The sequence below is a fragment of the Lagopus muta genome, chromosome 2, assembly GCF_023343835.1.
Source record: "Lagopus muta isolate bLagMut1 chromosome 2, bLagMut1 primary, whole genome shotgun sequence".
NCBI lineage: Eukaryota > Metazoa > Chordata > Aves > Galliformes > Phasianidae > Lagopus > Lagopus muta.
The window spans coordinates 104,637,805-104,651,150 of NC_064434.1; the positions used below are offsets into that span (position 1 = coordinate 104,637,805).

The following is a 13,346-nucleotide window of genomic DNA, read 5'->3' on the forward strand; positions in this document are numbered from 1 at the left end:
AAACAAAATGTTGTGTCTTTCCCCAGACAGCAACATTAAGAAGTCACAATTAATTTGCATTGTGATTTTTTTCCCAAATCATCAGCTTTACCTAATATTTCCTAACTTAAATACGGAGGTCATAAATATTGACAAGGGTATCACCAATCAACTCAAGATACAAGGGATAGAAAATGTGGGGATTTTATGGAAATAATTGGTTTTATTTTCCTTCACTGCAATTAATTCAATATCCAACCCACCACCAAAAATGTCTCACCAAACCAACTTCACTATATGGTCTATTCATTAACCATGGCAGGTCAAATAATTTAAAAGTGAAAGGTGGCCAGGTAATGAGACGTAAGTGGGGGAGCTGATTTACAGTGACACGGGTACCTCCTCTCCGGGTTACCTCACGTATGCAGTAAAAAATCCACGGAGGGTCAAATTCTTATGTCACCCAGAAAGGATCGCCATCACTCCCCATCTGAGCTGCCCTCATTTTACTTCTAATACAACTTCCAATTTTCACCCTGTCACTTTCACTTGTCATTTAGTGGCTTGATTCTGTTTCAAAAGATGTTATAAAGCCCGCTTGTCATCACCTGCTGCATTACATAGACCTCAGCAGTAACTATGTCACAGGCCAAACAGAAACAGCTCGTGTTAGCCACCCACTGATTCCTACATTCAGGAACAGTTCTGGACCTGCAGTTTATAACAGGGCATAAAATGGCATGAGCTGGTACTTAATCAATCAGAAACGTTTCAGTTAACACCAACTCTGCATTGCTTTCCACACTTTTCAGAGTAAGTTTTAAACACTTGTGGCAGCACTGTTTCCTCAAAGGTATCCATCATGTCTACTCCTTCCCCATGGCCTATAACGTAACCCCATATTGCACAATGATGCAGCATGCTTCTTTGGAATTTTGGAGCTATTACCAATTGTTCTTTTTGCTTTTATTATTTCCTCAGAAAAAACAGCACCTGTAAGAGTGGTCAGTGAAGACCAACAGCAATGCTGATGCAGTAACTCGCGCCTCAGCTGGGATGAGACTGAGTAGGCTCACTGCATCCTCTCACTACAAAGGCATGCCCAGTCTGGAAGATATAATCTGATGTTCCAGGGTTGGACACCACAAAATAGTTATTAATATGGACTGAGAAGACTGTGAACACAAAGCTGAAACACAGCCAGAAGTGGCTTTTTGTTTGTTTGTGTTTTAACAGAAAATTTACTGAGGTTAAGGGAAACCCCTGAGCTGAAAATAAGCAGAGATTAAGAGAAAACTTTAGAGCAGCGTAATCTCTGCTTGCTCTGTTCCTGCTCTTCCCTTCACACTCATTTATGGTCATTTGGGGACTCGTTAATTTTTTTCTTTTTTTTTTTTCACAGCGTTCTAGAAACACAGCAATAGCCAGCTTCACGCATGGAGAGGATGGTGTAAGCTCCTAGTACATTTCCCAGTCCCCAAACTCATTTAATATAAAATCCTCAAGTTGAGGACATAACAGATATTAAACTGATAAAAACATATGCTCCACTTGATCTTTGCCAAAAGGTCAAGAAGCAAACACAAGTCAGCAGACTCGATGGTTCCTCGGTCTGACTCAGAGAACACACCGAGACTGAATCATTGTAAGCTTTTATACCACTGCAGCAACAATTATTCAGCTTTATCACTCAGATTTATTTCAAGAAACTCAAGAAAGGCTACGGACCCCAAATAACTCACTCCAAGGTTTTAATTAGCTCGTGACTTTGCACACGCAGTAACTGCAGGAGCCATTCTATGCACTCGTTTATACTGCTGTGGGTAACATCTCCAGCACAGCAATTTGGAGAAGCTACCAATGCCACATCCAGCCTCCCCAAACACTCCTGACCTGGTTTGATCATTTCTTTCACTGTCAATTGAAAAAAAGAGAAACAACAACGTTCCCCAAACACTACAGCTACCTTCTCATTCTGGAATCACCATGGGGCTAGTTTAGAATTTTCTCCCCATGGGTTAGAAAACAACAAATCTCAGACGCACGTGCAAGCTTTACAAATGTCATACAGAAATACAAGAACTGCTTTTGGGGAGGGAAGAAACAAAGTATATCACTAAATTGAGGAAAGTTCAGAGAATTTTTAATAAATAGCATACAGAGGACAGAACTACATATTGCAGTGTATTTTCTTAATAGTTGCTGGATTCATCGCAGTACCTCCCACAGTTATTCGAAAATCCCATCTCTATCTTGCTATGGTGTGGTTTTTACTCACTCAAACTCTACGATAAATTAACACCAACACTAAGACAATACTGCTAAAACGACTGCGTGCTTTTGTTATAAAAACACGTTTCGAAAAATCATTCCTGAGCATGCAGGCTAAAAATGTCCTTTGATGTTAATGAGTAATAACAAAAGATGTTTGAGCAACCTGCAACAAGACAGCAATTTCTTCAAAAATGACTTCAGTTTTCAAGAGCACTTTGTAAACAACCATGTCAAACCTTATATTTTGATAATGAGTTTGCATTCCCAAATAGGAATTATAATCACTAATTATTTATGAGAGCAGAACAGTAGGTCAAAAGGAAAAGGAAATGTATTGCCTCATCAGAAGTATCTAGCTGGTACTCCGATGTTGGTATTCCAAGCTGCACAAGAGAGCCAGCTAACTAAAAGGTAATTGTTTTAAAATAGAGCACTTAGTGAGTCTGTATCAGCAAATCTACTGGATTTTAATGAGTTAAAATATTGTAATAGCATAGCTTTGTTCTTTAGGTTAATCACCTTTCCCTCAGGCTCCAAGCAACATTTAAACATATGCTTAATTTGCTATTGAAGTCAACAGAACTTGCAGTGAATGGTGGAATTTAAACATGCTTAATGAGATTTACTGAATCAGAATGCGTAAAAACTGATGTGAGCAGATTCGAAACCCAAAGGCATCAGCCAAGTCCACCCCAAGTCCCCCTAAAGACACAGAGTCTTCAAAATGATACGGAAAAGAAGTTATGGCACGTCTACTGCACATCTACTGCACATCTATACTTCTGAATCATGCATATAGCAAAACAAATAACAGCAGAAACACTTGAACGTGCCGTAATACTAATGAAAGCCTTTATGAAACTCTGTTTGGCACCACTGCTCAAGCAAAGCCTTCTGACGTGAGACATTGTTCATTTGTCTCATGTTTCCAAAGGAAAACGTCACACAACTGAACTACTTCTATCAGGAGGAACAGGAAGGGATGGAAAGATGGATTTTGGACAAATACACTTAGCTACCTGGAAAAGAAGCAGTGTAATCCAGTATTTGTACCTTGTTTCATCGATCATTAAAACAAACTGCATAATCCTCTCCAACCTGCAGAGGGACACCCGCCTTACACTACACGATGCTCCTTCTCAGATTAAAGGAAATTACCTGCGTGCCTCCAAAGCCCCTTTTCACTACCAAAGATGACAGCAGTCTCGTTTCACAGATAATAACTCATGCACAATATAAAACTGTTTTTTAGTATTTTCTTATTTATCTAGGTAAGTGAAAAATTAATTGAATTATAACTAATTAACGATTTCCTTGACACTAAGGATTAAAAAAAAAAGGACTTGAGTCCAAGAGAAAATTCTTCAGATTTCTCACCTACTATAAATGTTCAAATTTGACTTTTCATTTTAATTCTTTCTCTCCTAGCTTAGATGGAGGATCCGGTTCTGGCACTAACCCTCAAAGATACTTTTATTTTTCCTGATCACAGAAAAAGCAGCAGTGTATTGGAGCTACTTTTACCAATTTCTCTAACAACCACTATCACCCACCCTTTCACTAAGATGCTGTCAAAACCAGACATCAGTTGAAGACAAAATACTGCAAATTTTAAATCTGAAGAAAGCAATTGTTACTTCAATGTGGCAATCAATCATCAGCATGGAAGGAGTTAATCTTCCCCATTCTCTTTTTTAAAGATTAAAAAAAAAGAGAAGAAAAAAAAAAGGAAGGTACAGCTGTCACTCAGGTGATGAATACAAGCTGCTAGCCTTTCAAACAGCAGGTACAGCACTGGAGCTCTGAATTAATTAGCATTCAGAAAGCCTAAACACCACTTGATAACTCTGCAAGATAATTTTTGTCCCTTCCTGCAAATTAATACTGCCATTAAGATGAGCAAGGACACAATGCAGATTATAATTGTGCCCATTAAACAAAGTTTCACAAATAACGAACCAGAGGTTCCAGCCAAGAGTGCAGCAAGCCAGCAAAGCACTGCTGCAAGTAACGTACAGGAATTCATCTTCACTTTTTCACTGCGTTCACAGAAACACATACAAGATGAATTCCTGTGTAAATGCATTGAATGTTCTCTGCAGACGAGCGCAGGCTCTCCAAAAGTTCAAGTTTCTAAATGTTTAAGCAGCGGCTTTGTCTCAAAAGCATTCAGGCTGCTTCCGTGAGAGCCCCCATTCATATAGGCACGTAGACTGAAATTACAAGTTAGCAGTTAGCCCCTGAAATTACAGCATCTTAAAAAACAAGGCCTCTGCTAAATGCTGCTTCAGCACTGCATCAAAGTCTAAACAACCCAGTCTGAAAAACCTTCCTCCCGTGCATATAATTTGATTTAAATGACGAGCATACTTAAAAAAGCACAAAAATGATTGATGTCAGAATTTAATGATGTTTAATAAGTGGCCATCTGTCAACAGTCAAGGGCTAAAAAAGAAGCACATTATTATTCCCCAAAAGATTAGAAATATTGATGCTAATTAAAAGGCACATTATCATTATCTCAAAGTGATGTCTAAACACTAATCAGACTTCAAGTCCGGCAAAGAGGGAGGGCAAGACCTGTGGATAGCAGCGCTCCCCAAATGCCTCCTTTGGGCTGATAATCTCTGCGCTGGTGCTGTGATAGCATGCACAGCTGAACTTGGCAAGGGCTAGGTAAGTCCTGGCTGGGTGGGCGAGAAATTAAACCCTGACCTGAAGCAAGGAGAGATTATTTATTTTTAACTCACGTCCTTAGAGGAAATCTTTGGTACATTTGTACAAAATACTGCAAAAGAGAAATATGCTAAACGTGGCATTTGACTATTTTTTTTTTTTCCAATTTGCCATACACCATATTTCAAAGCAAAATAAAACTTGGCGTCGTGGTGCCCAAACATACAATCAATTGCACCATACTAAACTGTGAAGTACTGGATAGTTTTATTTGAGAAATGGATTAGCATCACACACACATAGGGGACCAGCACGGAAAAGTAGGACTGAAACCCACATAACAAAACTGTGCACATGGGTTTTGTGAAGCACTGTTGACCATTTGGGCCTTTGAGAATTCCCTCCATAGGTACAGGGCTGCTTCAGATCCCCATGCTCATGCTACAGAGGAAGAAGGTACACACAGGTAGGTGGTTCAGGCTGCTGTTAATGTTTGCCTGGAGCTCTGCCTTCGACATTAATAGTAATTTTATTACCTTCTAAAATGTGGCATTTATTGACATTTTCATAATTCATCGTGATCAGAATCTCTTTTAAGCAAACAGACCTCCGCTAACCTCAAAATCCATGCTTCATGTTTGAACAGAAGCAGCCAGCAGCCCATAACATGCTTTTCATCTTAGTATGCAAAAAGCTGACAGAATCCAGGCTTTCATAGCTTGCAGAGAAGCAAAGTTGTAGGGCGTTGGCAAATGTTTCCCTACCCCTGGGATACAAGAGATGCGTACACAAGATCTGACTGATCCCACCTCCCACGTCGTGGAAGCCATACGTACAAACCCAGCTATAGCTATACTGGCTCTATAAGCCCTGCACATCATCTTACCAACTTTATGGGGCTGGTCAAACAGTGCCGTAGTGCCAGAGGAAAGGGGCACCTGAGCAGAGAAGAACAGTGCTCAAGGTAAGCAAAGCACAAGTAAACACAAAGTAAAATCTAGACAGGGACAGCTGGGAAGAAAGTGAGTACGAGAATCATATTCAAAGTATGGGAAAATGGCAAACTGAAAGCACCACAGCTGGTGCAGCCGAAAAGCAGAGCTGCCTAGGCAATGGAGGCCTGGGGCATGAGTGCCCATACATAATTAAGACCAGTCTTTTTGTTGGTTTTTTTTCTGAACTTGTAACAGCAAGCTTTTTCACCTGTTAAGTGCCACTATCAAATTACCATCTCCACAGTGCAAAGCCTCCTCTGGTCTTCCTCCTCAAGTCAAGGAACCCATTAATCACTGTCAAGCAGAGCATTTTTCTATTTTTACTTGTCATTTTCAAGCCATCGCTTCACACAGGTGTGACCTCTGATCCTGATTTTCTTTCCAACACTCCCCTGCCGTGCTCTCAGAGTTCTGCGTTATCTCCTCCCTAAGAAATATTTAAAAACTTAAGAAAGATGTCCCTGGGTTTGATTACCCCATTCCCATCTTACTCCTTGATCCTCAGCATAAACACTTCAATCATTCTGGCATTTTCATTGACTCAAATTAAATGCAGAGCGAGTAATTATTTCACAGTCCCCTTGCCCTTTCCTACGCAGGCCTTCTGCCTTACACAATGACAAAGGATTACCTCCCAGTTCCTTAAAAGGCTCAGATACTTCAGATATGCTGTAGGTATGAATCTGACATGAGGGGACTGAAGTAAACCTTGTGAAGCTTGCCGAGGACTAATTATTAGCAATTACAGTGCTTTTCTAACGTTGAGCTCCACTGCTCAAACACGATGCAAGCCATATAACCATGCAATTGTTCCACTGATTAACAGGTTCCTTGGGGTGAGTATGAGCACCGGGTACAGATCTCTTGTACTTTGCAGCCTGCTCCATGTAAATGCTGGAGAAGTGATACCCAAAGGGAAATTCACAGCGCTAAGTCAATTTGAAACAGCAGGTTTAGACAGACACAAAGAGAAATGGAACAAACACCATTAGTATCTAGCTTACGTTATTTCATTCCACATTCTCTGCATTTGTTTTAAACTATCACCAAATTCTTGATTCTTTGTGCTTCACAGATTTGCCTTCTGACTCTACGCGACTGCTATACATTGTATAGCTGTCAGAGCAGAAGTGGAATGCATTAAAAGCTGGATAATTGTGAGCTGGGGCATATGGCACTGCCGAGAGTGTAGGAGTTGGTGGGAAGAAGGGGGTTTTGTTGTGATTTTTTTCAAGACTCCGGATATGACTAAAGCTTTTTCCGGTGGGCAAAGAAAATATCCCTTGTTTCTCTGTTTCTCCACAATTTCAAAACTAGCTTGCTTTTTCCTCCCCCCCCCCCTTTTTCTTCTTCTAATTTACACGAATAATTATAACAAACCTTCATTCTAGTTCTCTTCTTCTCTCCCAAGAACACACATTCTTAAACGGCACACTGAGGCTTAAACAACACTGAGGCTTTTGCAAAAAGGAACAGAAAGGAGCTCGCTGCTGTGAAACACGTCAGACTTCATAGCTCACATGCATTGAAATGACCAGCACAGTTCGCTCTTCTCAAAGGTATTGCTTCAAGCTGATTGCTGACTCAAGACAAGAACACAGCTCTGGTCACAGTGAGTTTCTGAGTATTTTCTCTGCAGCTGCAGGGTATAGAGGCTTTTCTGTTTGTTTTGCTTTTTTTTCTCCTTCTTCATATTCTGAAGTACAGTTTGGCAGCACCAGGCTGAATTCACTGCCAGTTTCCTAAGGCACTGAATCTCTAATAACACAAAGCGCCGACTATCTCCTTGCCCAATAAATAATCAAAATTTTGCACCACAATCTTCCTTAAAATATGACTTTTTGTTTCTCTCTCTCGGTTGCAGCTAATCCTTTCTGTCAGCTGCATTTCATCCGTAACAAGGCTGCCTGTGACACGTTGGGTTCCAATGCAACTCTTAACAAATCCCCCATGCACAGCGCGGTTCACAGAGTGCACGGACAGCAAAAAGGACCGCGGAGACAGAGCCTCTCTTCTCTAATGGGATCAGAAAGGCTGCGCTTTCACAGGGAGGACGCTCACCAAATGAGCGGATGGGAGAGACGGGAGGCACGCTGTCAGGGAGGTCCAGGCTGACGTACTGCTTTCTGGGTGCGTGAGCAGAACGCAGCGTTCACGTTATCTGTATTCTTGAACATCTGTCGGGTTGAATTATTGGCCACGTGTTTATGGCTGTCATGCTGGAAAGCTGACCCAGGCGATGTCTGCTTCACACTCAGCAATTTTAAACAGCTTTTTCCAAATCTTTAGAGGCTGGTGTCATTTAACTCGCTCCCTAGAACTTGTCCCTCCTTTTGTCATCTTCTTTTCTTGTCATCTACTTCAATGTTTCACTCATTCACTTTGCGCAGCGTGTCAAAAAACAGCCCATCAGGCAACAAAAATGGGACAAGCATTCATCGAGTGTGAAGCATCAGAGGCTTCCTTTGGTTCCACCAAGGAAATAAAGGGAATAAATAGTGACAGCTGTTTGCTCTCCCATTTCCTTGTTTTTAAAACACCCTAAGAGTCTCCTGCCTGACCCATCTTATATGCAAGGTGCAGTTCTGGAAGGGAAGAAAGGAACAGAACGCAGTGTGCTCCCCTCTTCCTAAAGCATCTTCACTAAGCTCTCTTGCAACCTGCTATCACACTGCGCAGCCGTTTTCCTCTGCTTTCCCAGGGAAAGCTTCCTTTTCATTGCATTTTCATTCATTTCTGCAAAGTCAAGAGGCTCCATTCAGTCAGCGACCCAAAGTGCTGTGCAGGCTGCTCTTGGGGGGAGCCAAACTGCTGACAACTGAGAGATTACAATGGCCACGAAATCAAACGTGACAGTACCCAGCTTCATCTTCTGAGATGCCTGCGACAAAGGGCGGGCATGGCTGCCTGCATGCCTCATTCTGCAGTGGAGAGAGCAGGATCACGTAGCGGAGGGGACTTGGGAAAAGCCTGCTGTATGTATTCTGTTCTTGGATCTCTTGGTGCAGCAGGACACCGAGGCACTGGGGCAATGGTAGCTCATACCACACCATTTTAAATCTTTTCAGATGTAGCAATGTGTGTCACCTCAACAAATTTGCATTATGGTGTTCATAGTTACATGATATTAAGGTCAGTTGAGGCACCATAAGAATACACCTGAATTTACCTAGGGCTTCCTGCTGCAATGCTGGTATTGCATCTCCATGGGATGCCTACACTTGAGAAAATATTGTTGCAGGCATTTTAAAAAAATCACTTGCACATCTATGAACCGTTTTTATACACAAAATCCTACATGAACAGGAGGCACTCATTAACAACATACATTAATGGGCACAGATTTTTCCTCATGGACTCCATAAACACTCAAATTATTGCAAGACAAATACTTAACCTTTGTGAAATCAAAAATGACAATATTTCATTCATTCACCTTTTATGATGAAACACTCGGGCCTATATTTTTGTGCATACAGAAGTGCTTTTTCAAAGTCCACATGGGAAGTATGCATTTGTTTCCTGCTCCCTTTCTTATGCTCATCGCAATACACATTTAGATTTATCGTATAATTGCTAACTAAACTCACCCGGGGAGAGTTTGCTGAGGAACACCCAGATTCCTGAATGAATGTTACTTGTTTGGGTGGAAGGAATTATGCCACAGGCACTCTACACACCTTGTCATTAGGTGAGATCCTCAGGACTTAAAGAAAGAAAGAAAAAAAAAAGGGCACCTGAACAGATTTTTCCCAGACCACTGCCCACAGCCAGCTAACAACCGAGCAAAGAAAAGTACAGAAGTGCACTGACATCATGTACTACTTGTCCAACATTACCAAAGTGCAATTTTTTTCTGTTGGCTGAACAAAGGCACCAGCATGTGTTATTGTTTCGGGGACACATTTATCTCTCAAACAGTAACCCTGCTTCACCAAATTATGTCGACCTATGTGCTTTATGTTTTCACATGCCTGTAACTTCAGCTGAACTTAAGACACCTGTTTGAATTTGTCTTTTTTTTTTTAATTAAGTATGAAAGTAAAATTCCCTCCTTAGAGACACCTTACAAGTAAACCACATCTCCTGAAGGAAGACATTAGTGGGAGGAAAAACACAAAAATAGCACGAATTCCATGCAATGATCAAAGGAAATCAGCTTTACAAGGCCTCTGGTGATGTTAAGAAGTCCTCCAGGACTACACATACGTAAATAAATTAACATTTTGTTTAAATGTCAATCAAAGATCTTTCAATTCCAACCCAGGTCAGCTGCTTTGGCAGCTGTTGAAGTGGTGACAGTCCTTACACATGGGTTAAGGGGCGGAAATGCCTTTCAACCTTCAAAACATCTCCTGAAAATCTTAAATTTTCCTCTTTTTAAAATTTATACAAAGTGTTACATTACAATGACCGGGCATAACATTCCCAGTTCTTTTCTCCACCTTTTTCCATTTCAAAACATTGGAGATTAAGATCCCAAACCGTTCACTCCGGACAGCAATTAGTGCAACTTCCTTCCATTACTCTACATTGCTCATCACCACCTCCACATTATACTTCAGATATAGCTTTACAGGGTAGTGGCATAATGCAAATTGTTCAAGAAAAGCAGGGAAGGAAAAATGCTGGCATAAAACCTCCACCATCAGCTTACAGTGAGCTCACAAAGCCTTCTGTTGGGTTACCCTCTTCATCTCGTGAAGCCTGCAGAAGGGGAGCATCTTGCCTCTCCAGCAGCACCGTGTGAGCCTGGAAGCCTGATAAAACCACAGGACTTCCATGGCACAGCACTGCTCCTCAGTATGAAACTTCCTTTGTTGGAAAAGGCCTAAGAAATAGGGGCTGAAGCATTCTACGAGGGCCCATTTGGGATAAAGGTGGGAAAATTGAGGGAAGAAATGCACAAAAGCACCGTCTCCCTTTGCCATGTAAAAATACACAATCGAGTAGCAGGTGATAAAACAAGAAAATACCAAAATCCAGTCTTCTTCACTGCAACTGAACAAATTCTGCACATAATCCCCTTCCCAGCACACTGGACATGTGTTTTAAACTGTGTTGCACATGATGGTTCTTCTAACGCTTTTAATTAAAGCACTACCAGAAGTTATAATGAAAAGGGATTACTTTTTTCAAATACACTAAAACCTCAAGCTCTTGTTATTTTGCATTCTGGTAAAAGGAAATGAACATCGAAGCTGCATTTTGGGATTGAAGATAATCGTAAGATTTTAAGTTGAAGGGCAGGAAAGGGACTTCATTTTTAAATTTGCTTTTAGCAGATACAAGCCTTATGTTGCTTTATCATTATAACGACTGTCATGTAAAATGTTATCCATTTAAACTCTCCCAACATTTGTTCACAAGCTGCATCTTCCCTCTGCCCCAATATAAATGACAAATACAGGCTCCCGCTGACTGAAAGGAAGCCAGTTAGTAATTGGCTTTATTGTCATTATTGGCTGCCTTGTAACACGCTCTGGATCTTGCTCTGAATGCAAAACTCTTAGTATCATCCCAGTTTTCACAGCATGCTGCCACGTGATCACTTGAAGAAATGAAGAAAAAAAAAGAAGAAAAGAAAGTACTTGCTCCTTGCAAACACTCCCACTCCCATCTGACAAAGGCATTTTCTCTTCTCCACTTTAAAGCTGGGACACGGGAGCACAGCAAATCGAAGATCAACTGCCTCTGCATGTGCAGAGTTGGTGGGTCCCCTCTCTAAGGCTATTTGGCACTTTCCAGTATGATGTGGGGTTCGGTGCATTGCTCACAATTTCAGCGGTGGCTGTGACAATTGCAAGATGCCCAGGCCTCTGTTCACATTAAAATCAGGAACAGGGACAAGGGCAGGTGCTGTCTGCTTGACACAAGGGTGGCAGCAGTGGTGCCATACTGCAAGACAAGAACAGGCTTCTCCTTTCTCTGCAGAGCACCCACAGTTCCAGCAACAAAACCCAGCAGGAAGCTCCCTACCGGCACAAGGCTAAAGCTGTGTCACCTTCTGCAAACAAAACCTGTGGGGCTCCATGATCATACCAGATATATCCTACCAGATACGTCCTATCAGATATATCCTATCTGAAAACTGAATTATAATGTTCATATACGAAGTGCAAAAATACACAGATAAGCTTAACTCCGACATTTGATGTGATGCATAGATTCTATATGTCTTCTCTGGGTTTCGTGAACTGGGAAAGAAGACTGAAGTTCTTTTGCTGGGATTATTATTATTATTTTTATGTATACTGGCTGCTCAACTTATTATTTTTAATATAACCTGGAAAGCTGAACTGAAATCCCACAGCTGAACAGCACACTGATGCCAACAAGCATTCCAGAAGATCTGTTTATGAAAAATCTGGTACCTAAGCAGCTGAAAGACAGGGGTAACAGACTGTTTTCTGTGACAACCGGATGATATGTATGTGTTCTGATACCGTGTTTCATAAAGTATTTTCTAACAGTAGAGAAAAATCCCAAGCTCAATTCCAGGTTCTTGCTCTGGGTGCTGCATGTACTGCAGACCCTTTTGATGCATCTCCATTTCTCTTGCAGCACGCATCTCTAAAACTTTAACGCCTCTGATGAGCGTGAGACAACACTGGTTTCCAGTGCCATATACCTTTGAAAACCTTAAGTAGATGTTATACAAGAAAAAAACAAAAAGCTAGCCACCTTAAGAATTCTCAAATCCTCAGCAAAGCACTGGAGCTCTGCTTCATGATAAAAAAAGAAACTTTCGGGAGGTTTTTCACACAGCATTACTCTGTACTCATAAATGGTCTGCTTTCAAATGAACTTTTCTGGGGAAAAAAAAAAAAGCGTGCTGGGGACACAACAGGCATCAGGCACAGCTCAACCCAACAGGAGGAATATGGAGAAGTCAGAAGCGACTGACAAAAAGAACTCAGAATGAAGTTACAAACAGCGTTACCTCCTCCACCCTCAATTATTTATGTAAAAAGTTTACTTGGAGACCCACAGTAACACACTGTTCCTCACCAGGAACTGCGAGACAGAAAAGTCCCTGTTCTGAAAGGAAGTTGTGAATGTTAACCTTAAAATCATACTCCAATAACATAGCAGGTCAAATCCAACGAGAGCTTGAGGATCACTGTGCCGTACAAAGAACTACGTCCCACTACAGAAACAAACCTGATTTGTTGAATAGATTGGAATAAATTTGGGATCTAACCATAGTACAATATAAGACAGAATGTGCACTGATCACTCTGCCAGGTCACGTCATCCTGAAAAAGGAAGCCTGCAAGTCCAAGCACGCAATCCGTGCACCTCTGTGAGAAAAAATACCCTATGTGGGATTGAAGGCTAGGACAGTATTTCTAATGGCCTTTTTAATTGGCACTAGGATGATTAATCGATGCCTTCACAGAACTCCAGGAGCTCTCATTA

The 13,346-nt window shown here is 41.3% G+C and overlaps 1 protein-coding gene and 1 non-coding gene across 7 annotated transcripts in view; both read right to left on the reverse strand.

Annotated features, from left to right (window-relative positions):
- Positions 1-13,346, reverse strand: part of MACROD2 (mono-ADP ribosylhydrolase 2) — an 834,860-nt gene that overhangs the window by 458,436 nt on the left and 363,078 nt on the right. The gene's annotated exons all lie outside the window — the stretch shown is intronic.
- LOC125690241 (U2 spliceosomal RNA) lies at positions 1,369-1,560 on the reverse strand. Its single transcript, XR_007375568.1, has one exon. It is a non-coding gene; the product is annotated as a U2 spliceosomal RNA (small nuclear RNA).